Source organism: Erythrolamprus reginae, chromosome 3, assembly GCF_031021105.1.
Source record: "Erythrolamprus reginae isolate rEryReg1 chromosome 3, rEryReg1.hap1, whole genome shotgun sequence".
In the NCBI taxonomy this organism is placed as follows: Eukaryota; Metazoa; Chordata; class Lepidosauria; order Squamata; family Dipsadidae; genus Erythrolamprus; species Erythrolamprus reginae.
This window is the reverse complement of record NC_091952.1, coordinates 225,725,989-225,741,447: the sequence shown is the minus strand read 5'-3', so window position 1 is coordinate 225,741,447 and position 15,459 is coordinate 225,725,989. Positions and strand designations below refer to the sequence as shown.

At 39.3% G+C, this 15,459-nt stretch overlaps 1 protein-coding gene across 1 annotated transcript in view; it reads left to right on the top strand.

The window, feature by feature from the left end:
* Window positions 1–12,941: 12,941 nt before the first annotated feature.
* TRIQK (triple QxxK/R motif containing) overlaps window positions 12,942–15,459 on the top strand; it is a 71,972-nt gene continuing 69,454 nt past the window's right edge. The window contains exon 1 of the mRNA XM_070749223.1: window positions 12,942–13,136. The gene's annotated coding sequence lies outside the window, so the exon portion shown is untranslated. The remainder of the gene's footprint in view (window positions 13,137–15,459) is intronic.

The window sequence follows — 15,459 nt, the reverse complement described above, 5'->3', positions numbered from 1 at the left end:
GTCTTTTTCTGCCGTCAGTCTTCTATCTTTCTATGAAAAAATATAAAGTAATTCTAACCTTCCTCTTGGAAGTTACACATACTGTTATAATCAAAGTGCATAAGGGATTTCCAGTCATTGCTGAATGTCAATAGTGACCTTTCTGTAATCAAAGAAATGCCTTTGGCCATCTCACCAAGTTTTGTCAATTTTCACCAACCATTCCTCTGGGGGTGGGAGGTTGTAAAATGTTTTCATCTTTGTCCCACAGGTGAAATGCATCCGGTTCTCCAGAACCGTTAGTAAATTGCTTAGGCCAGGGTTAGGCAAAGTTGGCTCTTCTATGATCTGTGGACTTCAATACCCAGAATTCCTAACCCAATCATGACTCTGAGAGTTAAAGTCCACATGACATAGAAGAGCCAACTTTGGCAACTCATGGCTTAAGCAGTTCAGAGAACTGGTTAAAAACAAAGTGCAGGATATCTCTCTTTCTCCCTCCCTCCCTCCCTCCCACCCTCTCCAGTTAATAGCTCCACTTAACAGTTGCAGCTGGAATGCAGCCATTACAGGCTGAATCAAGTCAATAAAAAATACAAACTGACAGGATTAGGGCAGGGAAACCCATAAAGCCCTTCATGGCATCGGACCAGAATATCTCCGAGACCGCCTCCTGCCGCACAAATCCCAGCGACCGATTAGGTCCCACAGAGTGGGCCTTCTCCGGGTCCCGTCAACTAAACAATGCTGGTTGGCGGGTCCCAGGGGAAGAGCCTTCTCTGTGGCGGCGCCGGCTCTCTGGAACCAACTCCCCCCGGAGATTAGAACTGCCCCTACTCTTCCTGCCTTCCGAAAACTCCTTAAGACTCACCTTTGCCGTCAGGCATGGGGAAACTAAACATCTCCCCTGGGCATGTTAATTTATACATGGTATGCTTGTGTGTGTGTTTGCTATTACATGGGGTTTTTCTTAAATCGTTAAATATTTTAATTAATTGGATTGTTGTGACTGTTTTTACTTGTTGTGAGCCGCCCCGAGTCTTCGGAGAGGGGCGGCATACAAGTCCAACTAATAAATAAATAAATAAATAAATAAATAAATAAATAAATAAATAAATAAATAAATAAATAAATAAATAAATAAATAAATAAATAAATAAATAAATAAATAAATAAATAAATAAAAACAAACAAACAAACAAACAAACAAACAAACACCCATCTAGGGATGGAATTAATCTTTTCCCTTCAGGAAGAAGGACAAGATTACAAACATTTCCATTATAAAGAGCATTAAGTAACATTTCTGTGATCAATTGACTCTACCTGAAGTTTTCCAATATCTTTTATAGATGCTTCAATGTTGGCTACTTCTTGTTTGTTCCTTGGGGAAAAGATACAGGAGGGGACAATGATGCAGCTTGATCATACAGATCATGCATGTGTGGTCCAGCCAACTGTATTTCTTCTGCTCTGTAGCATGAATTTAGAACATAGAGGACACAGAATAATAGATTTGGAAGAGTTAATGGTTTGGGGCAGCACACCTAGGTTTTCAATTAGGCTGAGAGTTTCTTTTAGTTTCCCTCTCAACTGCTGCTTTAGCTTTGAGGTTGACTTTTTTTTTAAAAAAAGGGGGGGGAATGGATGTTTTAAGTTTTCTGCACTGTTTTATTGGTTTCTGGCACTGTGCTTTTGGGTGTACTTCCCTCACTCTTTTTGAAAGCTTCTAGTGATGGCAAGCTATTCCACTGGTTGATTGGTCTAACCCTTGGGAAATTTTTCCTTAGTCCTTGGTTGTTTTTCTCTTTGGCTAGTTTCCATCCATTGTTTCTTATTGTGCCTTTTGATGCTTTGGAAAATAGATTGACTCCCTAATTTTTGTAAGAGTCCCTCAAATTTCCTAACAAAACAATTAATCAGTGGAACAACTTGCCTCCAGAGGTTGTAAATGCTCCATCACTGGAAGTTTTTAAGAAGAGATTAGTGACCCCATGAGGCCAGACTGTGGAAACTTTTGCATCTCATTTGGAAACCAAGGGCCCAGAGAATGGAGGAAGAATGGAGAGGGACACATTGCAAGATGCTTGAAGTCCAGTGTGAACTTTCTGTGCTGATTTGGGGAGCCATGTCATCTGGTGCTGTTGGTGCAGTGTGCTTCATTAAGTCCAGGTTCAACATAGCCATCTACCAGAAGATTTTGGAGCACTTCATGCTTCCTTCTACAGACAAGCTTTATGGGGATGACTTCATTTTCCAGCAGGACCTGGCACCTGCCCACACTGCCAAAAGCACCAAAACCTAGTTCAATGACCGTGGGATTACTGTGCTTGATTGGCCAACAAATTCACCTGATCTGAATCCCATAGAGTATCTATTGGGGTATTACCAAGAGAAAGATGTGAGACATGAGACCGAACAATGCAGAAGAGCTGAAGGCCACTCTTGAAACATCCTGGTCTTCCATAATACCTCAGCAGTGTCACAAGCTGATAGCTTCCATGCCATGCCACATTGAGGCAGTTAAGTGCTACAAAAGGGGCCCAAACCAAGTACTGAGTACATATGCAATACATATGAGATCTGATATTGTTTTATGTACAATCCTTGTTTTAATGATTGCATGTAATGTTCTAATTTTCTGAGATTGTGGATTTGGGGTTTTCATGAGCTGTACACCATTGTTGCATTCAGATATTGAACAGGCAGGACACTGGCAGTGAGACTTCAGCTCTTTATTAATTATAGTGAGCAAACATCAGCCTCTGCATGCTTTTGGAAGGGGTTTAAATAGGGAGCCCTTTTGGGAAGGAGCCAATCAGAATTTTCCTGCTCCACTTCCTTGTCGGACTGGAGTGAAAACTTCCCAGCTTCCTAGGACATAACAGCCATGATCATCACAATTATGACAAATCACGGCCTGAATTATCTTGCCTTGCATTTAATGAGTCTCTCTCATATATTATGTTTCACCTTTTAAGTTGCATTACTGAAATAAATGAACTTTTGCGTGATATTCTATTTTTTGAGTTTCACCTGTATGCTTTAATGAAAAGGTAATTTAAATAATAAGGTAGTTGTCTTTATTCAAAAGTAGGATCTAGCTATATGCAAATCCATTTTAACTGTTGTTGAAATATTAATAACTTTGCAAATAATAATGTAATCTTTATAACTTAGATGTCTTGTGTTGAGGAATATTATATCAATAAATAGGTCTAATTTGGATTTTAGGCATCTTTAACAGCAATGGAAGAATTAATTTTAAAAACTGGTTTTGAAGTGCTTTAGATTTCTCTAATGTTACTGCTATCTAAATTATGTAATGCGATATATAAATTATTTACAGTACTGTCAGCATTGAGTAATGCATATTTAGTCTACAAAGACAATTAAATAAACAACCAGTGTCAGGAAAAGTATTTTTATAGTGACCATTCGCAGGGTAAGCAAGCTTTAGAATTATAGGTTCGATAAAGACTAACTTAAATCCTATTGATGCAATAGCTCAACTTTGGATGTAATCCAATGTATTAAGTTAAATCACTAGTAGTACATTACAAAAAACCTAGGTATACTTTAATCTCATTTTGTTCAAGTTGAAACTGGAATTTCTAAATGAATAGTCACTTGATAGGGAGATGGGCAACATATAAGTTTAATAAATAAATATTTATTAAATTAAAGCTGGTCTCACTAATAAAGCAGATATAACAGAATGTTACTCTTACTCTTTAGATAGGAAATCAACTTGACAAAAATAAAATGGACTTCAAATTTCAGAGTAAATTAGGTAGCTAACAAATCAGATGAATGGCCCAGCTAAATTTAAGGACTGACATGCCTCACATTTATTAATACAGAGCTCAAAATAAATATGAGATTTGATGCATCAACTTAGGAGAAAACTGCTAGGGAGGAAAAACAACTCAAACGATTCAAGCAATTGCAAGAAGACAACAAAACTAGTATCTCTGAGTACAGTTAAATTAAAAACTGTTCTTTTCCCTGAAGCACTGTCCATCTGAATCACGGCATCTAAAGATGGAGTTGTAGATGAGAAATATTATTTATGAGATAAATATCTGAGTAAACCTGAGAAAGGATTGTTAGATCAAGAGTATGACAGCACTTGCTGGATGGCAATTTGAAGATGCAATGTTGGTAGACTAAAATACCATTCTTTGAAATTGCCTGAAATTTGGGGAATGGTACTCACAACACATCTTGAGAATACCAAGGTGGAGAAAGATATTTTATATGATTTCTTTTGGCATGTTTCAAATTCTGTGGGCACATGATGTAACTGAAGAGGCAGAAAGGTTAATGAAAAGAAGAATGTGAAAGTAGAGAGGGATAGTACTCCAGGGAAAAGAAGAGATTTTAATTTAACCTGCACTCTTCTTCTACTTTTCTCTCCTCTGTATCAATAACATGAGTGGGTTTCCAAGTGTGGACCAATATGATATACGACTTGAGTGCAATACATGACAGCTTTAGTGCACATTATCTGCAGTCCATCATGGAATAATGTGTCACATTAGTTGCTGGAGCCTTCCTGGCTTGATTTAGGTGACTTCATCTGTAGTTAGTGGGCTACTTTGAACTACTTTGGCCAACTGACTACCGGATTATATTGCTAGTGAATCTAGTTTGTTGTATGAGAATAAGAAAGCATTTAATTAAGTAAGAAAAAGCTAAATTATGGCATTTATTTATTTATTTATTTATTTATTTATTTATTTATTTATTTATTTATTTATTTATTTATTTATTTATTTATTTATTTATTTATTATTTATTTATTTATTTATTTATTTATTTATTTATTTATTTATTTATTTATTTATTTATTTATTTATTTATTTATTTATTTATTTATTTATTTATTTATTTATTTATTTATTTATTTATTTATTGGATTTGTATGCCGCCCCTCTCCAGAGACTCGGGGCGGCTAACAGCGACAATAAAACAGTGTACAATAGTAATTTGGCATTGATGATTAAAAATCAATTAATATAAAAACCAAACATACATACATACATACCATGCATAGAATTGTAAAGGCCTAGGGGGAAAGAGGATCTCAATTCCCCCATGCCTGGCGGCAGAGGTGGGTTTTAAGTTGTTTACGAAAGGCAAGGAGGGTGGGGGCAGCTCTAATCTCTAGGGGGAGTTGGTTCCAGAGGGCCGGGGCCGCCACAGAGAAGGCTCTTCCCCTGGGTCCCGCCAGGCGACATTGCTTAGTTGACGGGACCCGGAGAAGATCCACTCTGTGGGACCTAACTGGTCGCTGGGATTCGTGCAGCAGAAGGCGGTCCCTGAGGTAATCTGGTCCGGTGCCATGAAGGGCTTTATAGGTCATAACCAACACTTTGAATTGTGACCGGAAACTGATCGGCAACCAATGCAGATTGCGGAGTGTTGGTGTGACATGGGCATATTTGGGGAAGCCCATGATTGCTCTCGCAGCTGCATTCTGCACGATCTGAAGTTTCTGAACATTTTTCAAAGGTAGCCCCATGTAGGCATGAAAGATATTCAAAACTACAGAATTACATATCTTGAAAATTCTGTTTTTAAAATGAAAATATTTAATATTAATAAAATAGATTTTAGAAGCAGGAAATGCAGCCGCAATATGTCAAAATTGAACACACACACACACAATATATATATATTTGTATGTATGCAGATATGGACTATAGACTATGATGATAGCAAGAAGTCCCTTTCACTCTACTCTGAACTTCCTCTTATTTTCTGTCATGTATTAACTGGGTGCTTATAATTCTAAGTGTCAATCTAAAATAGCTCTTCCCTTTCCACTCCATTTTAGGGGGAGGGGTTAATAGTTATTTTCTCATTAATAGTTGATGGTTGGTGGAAGTGGAAAAGAATATGGGGAAATATCTTGATTTGCTGTCTTCATTAATGTAACAGAGTCAAGATAACAACGGGGTTTTAATTTATGCTGACTTTTCTGGTTGCTGAAAGACCGAAGGATATAACTTTAACTTGGTTAAGGGAAAGCACTAAAGCACTTGGTTAAGAGAAAGCGCTAGAAACATAGGAGACAGGCTTATTATTATAAAACAACATAATATTGTTGAATTATATTGATTGCCCAGTTCAGGAAACAAATTAAAACATCCCTGATAAATGCTTTTCGAGTCTCTGCTTGAACATATACACGGAAGGGAACCCACACCATTTTGATAATTGATTGCATTGTTGAATTGTTCAATGTGCTATGAAATCTGTTACTTTGATATTTTTTTCTTAATTAATCTGTACCTACACTCTGAAATGATAAATAACAGACCTTGACTTTTTTTCTGTTATGATATCCTCAGATTGAATTCTGCAAGACCCACTGAGTGCAATGGAACGTTCTCCCAAGTACAAACAAACCGTATCAGCATCTTTCAAGAGTAGAAAACCTGTTAAATCTATTTTTAAAGAAACAAAACAAAACAAAGGGAAAAGAACTCCATACATGATGCTCAAATATAACAAATAAAATCTGCCTTATTTCATGAGGAAATGTTACAATGCTCAACATCTATGTTCTTACTAAGTAAATAACACATTCTTTGGCTACATTATGACCAGATTATATCTATTAGTTACTGCTGTGCACCATGTAAATCTCCAGATTCCCCTGGGAGATGAGAAAATCATTTCAGACTTCAATAACTAACAATCAGTTATTGCTCTGGGCAATAATAAAGCTGAATGCAATTACCTAAAGTGAAGTTAGTAGTGTAACAAATGAAATACAGATTTCTCCCTTTCTCTCTCTCTCAAAGTAAATGTAGCATCTCCTCATCACATACAACCGCGTAGTGTCATAGTGGCCTTTAAAAAGCATTATTTGAACACTCTGCTTGACTCCTTGAAATATATGTGATTAAAACTTACAGAAACAAAGATAGTCTTTATAACCATTACTTGTGTGGTTAGTAAATGAGTTGAAAGACAAAGAGCTATAAAAAAGGAAAAAAAAGAAAAACATTCTTCTAATAAAGCAGTTATCTTTAAAATCTATGTATTTTTGCATGCTCTTATTTATAAAAGTTAAAGTATTTTTTTTACACATATGCACATGCACACACATATGTGCATACATAAATACATGCTTGCGATACAATTTTAAAGTAATTGCTATGGATCCAAAAGACATTGCATTGGATTTCTGTAATTGCAGTCCCACTCTCATATTTATAGCAAGCTTCTCTGGTACCAGAGCTTACTTCTCTCTTTCTCTCTTTGTTTCATGATTTTAGACTGTATATCTAAAGGCAGAAAGTATCTTACTACTAATCTAAGTAAACCACTCTGGAATCTTTTTAGTTAAAAGTCAAAGTAAAATGTCCAAATAAATACATGTTAGCAAATCTGATTTTCATTTCCTAAGGAACCTAAAAAATATAAATAATGTCACTGGAGGTAAAAAGTTATACGGAGGACTAATTGTAGCTTCAGGAATTTGTCCTATTCAATTTTTGCTAGATCGTATTTTTATTTATATGTCACTGTTCTGAATTTGGCTATAAACACAATGCCATATTGGCATGGGGAGAGAAAAATAAATAAATTAAATACATCTTCCAGTGAAGCAATGAAGAATTAAATAGGACAAATTCTTACTCTATATCTGGTTCATTGGCAGTATAAACAATGCAAACAATAGTAATAATTAAAACATAGTTTCATGCTGAGATGAAACTTTCTAGAGCTTCAGTTATGGGAAGTTTATGATCCCCCCCCCTATTTTTGTATTTCTGATCATAATTATGTCCCTGAGGCAGCATGAACTGGGACTTGTCATTTCCCATTTCCCTTCCCAAAACAAGATTAATTATTTTATATAGAAATTCAAAAGTTGGTGCCATAACAATATTAACTGTAAACAAAATATTTTATTATCATCTTTAAAATCAAGAATGCATAATTTAGTGGCATCGTTGAATAAATAATGAAAAAAACAATCATATACTCTAGACAATTCAGGGTGAAGACAAAAGGCAATGTTTAATGAAATATTGACTCACATTTTCAACAAAATGATAGCAGACAACTGTATGGATGACAGCATTTAGTAAAATGCTATAAAATCAATAGGGTGAAAGCAAGGGACGGGGAAAAATAGACTCAATGGCTGAGTGTTCAGATAATGGAATATGAACCTATTTGTCCTTATTCCCCATATGAGAGAGGTTTAAATGACAGTGTACAACTTTCTGATGGCCAACTTTATTTTCAGAGGACTCCCCCCTGAGGAAGTACAGTGATCCCTCGATTATCGCGAGGGTTCTGTTCCAAGACCCCTCGCGATAATCGATTTTTCACGATGTAGGGTTGCGGAAGTAAAAACACCATCTGCGCATGCGTGCCCTTTTTCCATGGCCGCGCATGCGCAGATGGTGGAGTTTGCGTGGGCGGCGGGGAAACCCCGATCTTCGTCTGCTCGCTGCTGCTGCGGCCGCCCAGCAGCTGATCTGCTCGGCGGCAGCAGCGAGGAGCCGAATTGGGATTTCCCCTTTGCGTGGGCGGCGGGAAACCCCGATCTTCGTCTGCTCACTGCTGCTGCGGCCGCCTAGCAGCTGATCTGCTCGGCAGCGCAGCAGCAGCGAGCAGACGAAGATCGGGGTTTCCCCGCCGCCCACGCAAAGGGGAAACCCCGGCTCCTCGCTGATGCCCCCGCCCGCCCGCCCGCCCGCCGCTTGCCAGCAAGAGGGGGAGAGATAGAGAAAGAGAGAGAAGGAAAGAAAGAGATGAGAGAGGGAGGAAGAGAGTGTGAGAGAGGAAGAAGCAAGATAGAGAAAGAGAGAGAGAAAGAAAGATGAGAAAGGAAGGAAGAGAGTGACGTCATCGGGTGGGAAAAATCGCGATATAGCGTTTCGCGAAGATCGAGATCGCGAAAATCGAGGGATCACTGTACTTTCAAAATAACATTATTATATACTACTTCAAATTATTCATAGTCATTCAGTATTTATTAAACAAATTTATATGGCTATGCAACTCATACAGCAACTCTGTGCATCTTACATTGTTACTGTATCTTTGCATTGAATCAAGTTAAAAGAACATGGGTAGAAAAGCAGAGATGCGGGTTCATAAATTGTGTCTCAATGTGCAAAGCTCTGTTGCATATATACCCTTTGGTTGGTTACTGACTGATTGGTTTTTTGGGTTTTGGTTTCCAATTAGATTTTTTTAAAAAAATCTTGATTATATTCATCAATAATTTGCTTAGCATAGTTGTGAAGTCAGAGAGCTTTGGAATTGAAATAATAAATATCCTTTAAAATAAGAATTATACCAATCAGTATAACCGGTCCTCCCCTGAAGCAGAACAAGGTATCAGAGGTATTCTGTTAAAAAAGTACATCTGTTTATATTTATTTATTGCGTTTTCTGTTTTCCCAACTCACAGGGGGAAATAGGCTTGAAGAATGTTTGGGGCAGCTCTGAATGCAAGGCAGATTGTTGTGTTTGGGATAACAATGTCTCCAAGGGCAAAGGTTTTTAAATATTTATATACATGACAAGACATAAAAGGGGGACTTGGGGACACAATCCCAAAGGATGTGAAAACCTGCTCACTGTCCCTGAAGACTACAGCCATGGAGACTTAAGCTGGTGCTTGTTTGCATTGTAATAGAAAATGGACTTAGTTTAATACTGCTGTAACTGGTACCATTGCTTGCTACTACAGCAGCTGCTGGAATCTTTGCAGACAACTGCCTGTAACAAAGGCTTTTCTATTACTACACGATAGTGGTGGGCTCCTACCAGTATGCCCCGGAGCTCCATTCCAGCAGTGCCTTGCGGATTGTGCAATTTGCGTACGACAGCTCTGGTGCTTTCTTTACCAGTCCATTTACACTTTTTGTGTGTGAAATTTTTGCCTTAATTTTGCTTTCTGCACATGCATGGAAGCAAAATCTCTTGTGGGGATGATCTCATGTGTGTGATTTTGCAATTTTTTGCTTCTGCGTATGTGCAGAAGTTTTAAAAAACCCACCAAAATTGTGCATGTGTGAGATTTCAACGCTTTTTTGCTTCCTGCGCATGCACAAAAGCAAGACTGCATGAGAGAGCGTGTGTGCATAAATTGTCAGGATGCGCGTGCAGTGCACCAGTAGTCAGGTAAGAGCAACCTGCCACTGCTACACAAATAATGCATTTCGCAATTGCTCCTATCAAGAGTTCTCAATTTGGGATTGCCAAGTATTCATTCATTTGCTGGACTTTAATATCAATGACTAGTAAATAAAACTTGTTTAGTCTCTTGATGTTTAACCCTATTTTTCACCAACTACAAACATCTTTCAAATACTTTCTTTTGTGAAGTTAGGCCAAGAGCTTGAAATGGGCACACTTATTGATCTAAATGTCCCCGTGAATGACGCCCTCACAGCTATATTTATTTATTTATTCGATTTTTATGCCGCCCTTCTCCTTAGACTCAGGGCGGCTTACAACATGTAAGCAATAGCACTTTTTAACAGAGCCAGCCTATTGCCCCCACAATCTGGGTCCTCATTACACCTATACCACTCTCTTACACTAGATCACCACCCTATTACACTTCTGCTGACTGCACACCCAATTTTCTTGGCAACAAACAGGTATTGCTGCTTTGTCTGCTGCTTAGGGCTGAGAGAAAGTGACTGGCCTAAGGTTACTCAGCTGGCTTTGAGCCTAAGCATAACCTGAACATAGCGTCTGCTGGTTTCTAACCAGGTGCCTTATCCACTACACCAAATTGGCTCTCATGACTCCCAAGCCATAACTCAGTCCAACATTCTAATTCTCCAGATACAGGTAGTCCTCAAGTTACGACCACAATGGAGCCCAATATTTATGTAGCTAAGTGAAACACTGAGTTTTGCCCCCATGTTACGACTTTTCTTGCCATATTTGTTAAGTGAATCATTGCATTTGTTAAATTAGTAATGTGGTTGTTAAATGAATCCCCCATTATTTTTGCTTGTAAGAATGTCTCAAAAGCCGATCACATGACGCTGCCAACCATAATATATATGAGCCAGTTGCCAAGCATCTGAATTCTGATCATGTGACTCTGGGGATTGTGCAATGGTGTCAGCGGTGGGGTTGCTGCCGGTTTGGACCGGTTCTTAGAACTGGTAGCAGCAGCGGCAGGATGCTCCAGCCACCCTCCCATCGCGCGCACAAACAGGTAGCAAACTATTTCAGAACCCACTGATTGGTGCCAAGTGTGAAAAACGGTCATGTCACTTTTTTTTTTACTGCTGTTGTTTCTTTAAACGGTCACTAAACGTACTATGGTAAGTCGAGAGCTACTTTGTACTACAATTCCCATCTCACCAGCTGGGTGTACAACAGGAGGATCAAACACCTTACTGCATCAGTTTTGGTCACCACATTACAAAAAAGATGTTGAAACTCTAGAGAAATTGCAGAAGAGAGCAACCAGGATGATAAAGAGTCTGGAAAATAAAGCATACAAAGAGCGGTTGCAGGAACTGAGCATGGCTAGTCTGGTGAAGAGAAGGAGCAAGGGTAACATGATTGCAGTGTTCCAATATACTTACTCTCTGTAAACCGCTTAGAGAGGGCTGTAAAGCACTGTAAGTGATATATAAATCTAAACACTATTGCTAATACTTGAGGGGATGCCACAGAGAGAGGGAGTCAGGCTGTTCTCTAAGGCAGTGTTTCCCAACCTTGGCAACTTGAAGATATTTGGACTTCAACTCCCAGAATTCCTCAGCCAGCAAATGCTGGGAGTTGAAGTCCAGATATCTCCAAGTTGCCAAGGTTGGGAAACACTGCTCTAAGGCACCAAAAAGCCAAACAAGGAATAATGGATGGAAGCTGACCAAGGAGAGATTCAACCTGCAAGTGAGGAGAAACTTTCTGATGGTGAAAGCGACCAATCAGTGGAATAGCTTGCCAGCGGAGGTTGTGAGAAGCCCCAACACTTGAGACCTTCTAGGGGAGACTGGACTGCCATCTTTCTCGAATGGTGTAGGAACTCCTGTTCGAGGATAATCAGAACTGCAAACAACAATTGCTGCTAACCTGCTTTCCATTGAGGACCTGTATACTGCATGAGGCAAAAAGAGGGCTGTGAAAATATTTTAAAATACTTGCATCCTGGACCTAAACTGTTTCAATTCCCACCCTCAAAACGTCACTATAGAGCACTGCACACCAAAACAACTAAACACAAGAACATTTTTTTTCCAAACGCCATCACTCTGCTAAACAAATAATTCCTCAATAATGCCAAGCTATTTACAAAGACTGCACTATTACTACTAGTTATTTTATCATCATTCCTATCACCCATCTCGTCTCACTTATGACTGTATGATTGTAACCTATTGCTTGTATCCTTACGATTTTTATTAAGTTTACTAATTGCTTATTTGACCCCTGTGACAATCATTAAGTGTTGCACCTCATGATTCTTGACAAATGTGTATTTTCTTTTATGTACACTGAGAGCATATGCGCCAAAGACAAATTCCTTGTGTGTCCAATTACACTTGGCCAATAAAGAATTCTATTCTGTTCTAGTCTAAAATGAAGGTTGGCATGTCGCAGAAATGTGTAGGGTACATTACTCATGTTCTACTAATATTGGAAGTTTTGTGCAGGAAAAAATCCTCATATGGCAGAAAGGAAAGTTTTCAATAGTTGAAATATTGGTCAATAAATAATTCTATTCGGGGTGGGGGTGGAACTAGATCAGTGTTTCCCAACCTTGGCAACTGGAAGATATCTGGACTTCAACTCCCAGAATTCCCCAGCCAGCATTCGCTGGCTGGGGAATTCTAGGAGTTGAAGTCCAAATATCTTCCAGTTGCCAAGGTTGGGAAACACTGGACTAGATGACCAACAAGGTCTCTTCAACTCTAATAAATCTAAATCTGCAGGTCGGACAACAGGCAATCGCGGAAAAAGTGCTCAGCAGCCGGGGCAGCAGCTGTGGAGTCGGGGTGAGGGAGGGCGGCTACCTCCCTTCCCCAGTCAGCGGCGCTACCCGCGGACAGCCAAGAGAGGCGGATCGCTTCCGCCTAATGGGGGACGCGTCTGTCCGCCACCGAGGAGCAAAGCGGAGGCGGCGCTTGATATGCTTGACTCAGAAGGTACCGAGGAAATAACCGCTACGGTTGGGAGAGTGTCGGCTGTTGGGGAGGGCCAGGAAGGCCTGGGCAGAGAATTAAACCGTTCTCGCTTCAGCCTGACAGCTTAGCGAACGCCCGCGCGCGCCGCGCAAGCCCGAAACAACCGCCATCATAACCGTACCTCACTTTCGAGGAAGGCTGGGGGGGGCGGACCATTCCGTTAGTCAAACTCCGTACTTCCCCTCCGATTGCTTAGAGGAAAGAAGCTCTTGGGTCGTTATTGGTTAGGACTTGCTGTCCATCTAAATAGGGTCTCGGCTCATAGGTGTTTTCTTTGGCGGGGGGTGTTATCTAAAGAAGTGATAGAACCGCCATATTGATTTCGGGCAATATCACTTGAGCAATGGGCTGGAAAGAGGAAGAACGGGCGAGGGAGAGCGTAAGCTCTTCCGCACAGATTTAAATCTTTGCAAGATTTAGAGAGCTTCAAGTCTCTCTTACAAAGGGAAAATAAATAAGTTTTTTTTAAAGTGGGAAGAAGGACAGTTATTCCTTTCTATCATCTCTGATTGTTTAGGACGTTGCTTTTCATTGCCGATCTCGCTTAATTGGAAGGATCGCTTTCTTAATATCAGATTTCTTTTGGGAAATTTTTGCTGGGTTCGTCCGCCGTGGTTCGAAATCTAGCCAGGCATAAATTGGTGCCAACTTTGCGTCCGCTGATGGAGGGGGGGGGGGGAGGAGTAATCCTGATTATATCTAATGGCCAAAGTACAGTAGATAGCGCTACCTCGTAAGAAGGGATTGAAATTAGGAGAATACAACGCGGCGTTTTTCAAATGTAGCAAGCAACCTTTAAGATGTGTAGACTTCAGCTTCCAGAATTTCCCCAAACCACCAGCTTCCTTGCCAGGGAATTCTGGGAGTTAAAGAGTTGCCACGTTTGAAAAATACTGATAGAATTCGTGAGACATATTTACTACCATTTACTACCGGATTTGAGCCTAAGGCTGGCTCAAGCCTTGGATACTCCAAATGTGCAAACATTTCTCTTGAATACATTGGATAGGCATCACGGAAGGTATAGTTCCCAAAACATCTGGAAAACAAAATTAGGCTATAGATAGGATTTTTTCAATTGATTTGCTATGTGACCCAATCCCAATGGTATTGGGCGGCATAGAAATCGAATGTATTTGTTTGTTTGTTGAGTTAGGTTGAAAGGGAACCTGCAGGTCATCAAGTCCACCCCCTGCTCAAGCAGGAAACCCTACACCACCCCAACCAGAATATATCGAGAGTTGGGGCATTCACAACCTCTGATGGCAGGCCATTATTAAGTTAAATAAATAAATAAATCTCCCCCCTAAGAACTCTAAAAGTTCCTAAGTAAGTTAAATTCTTAAATAAAATAAATAAATTTTCCCCTTAAGAACTCTTTAAAAAAATATTTAGGGGTTTTAGAGTATAACTTTGTTTAGATATTTATTTGTCTTAGCATTGAGATTTTACTATATTTTAATATTAGATTTCTTTATATTCTGTACTTAGTGTGAGCCCTAGGAGAAGGGGGGGGCATAGAAATTTGATTGATTGAATGAATGAATGAATGAATGAATGAATGAATGAATGAATGAATGAATTTTTTGTCCCACATCTATCTTCTTACGCTTGAGTTTGGTAAGAGGCACAACAGGGAGAAGTTAATTTCTTTTTGTGTTGACCCTGGGTTTATAACTAGCTACTTAATAACAAAATATTATCTTAGGAGTGATGTCTGTGTAAATATGGATGAATTTTGCCAGGTTGATTGAGTTTGTGAAACTATATCCCCTTTTTCCCCAGTCAGAGATAACAATGGCTCAAACAGCGAAGATCATAGATATTAAATTGTTTTCTCATTACCTCCCTTTCCCCTCAAATTGCACCCTTTATTATCCATTACTATATAAACCCACAAGGACTGATGGGGTGGAAGGGTCTCCAAACTTGTTTGTTTTGCTGCTGTTTATTTACCCAAGCTAGGTAACATCATCAGCGCTAGGACTGGTGTTGATAGAATGTTTGCGGAGTTCTAGAATGGTAATGTTCAATTTAATTGGACCCTTGAAAGTATAAGTCCAAGATTTTTTTGCTGTGTATGGCAACAACAGATAGTCTTGTAAATCATTAGACAGGCTTTGGCCCCAGGTGGATGGGATCTCACGTTTTTATTTTTGAGCCATGATTTCCTGACAAATCAGAGGTATAAGAGATTGTATATCACCCTAAACCAGGGGTCAGGAACCTTTTTGGCTAAGAGAGCCGTAAACGCCACATATTTTGAAATATAATTCCGCGAGAG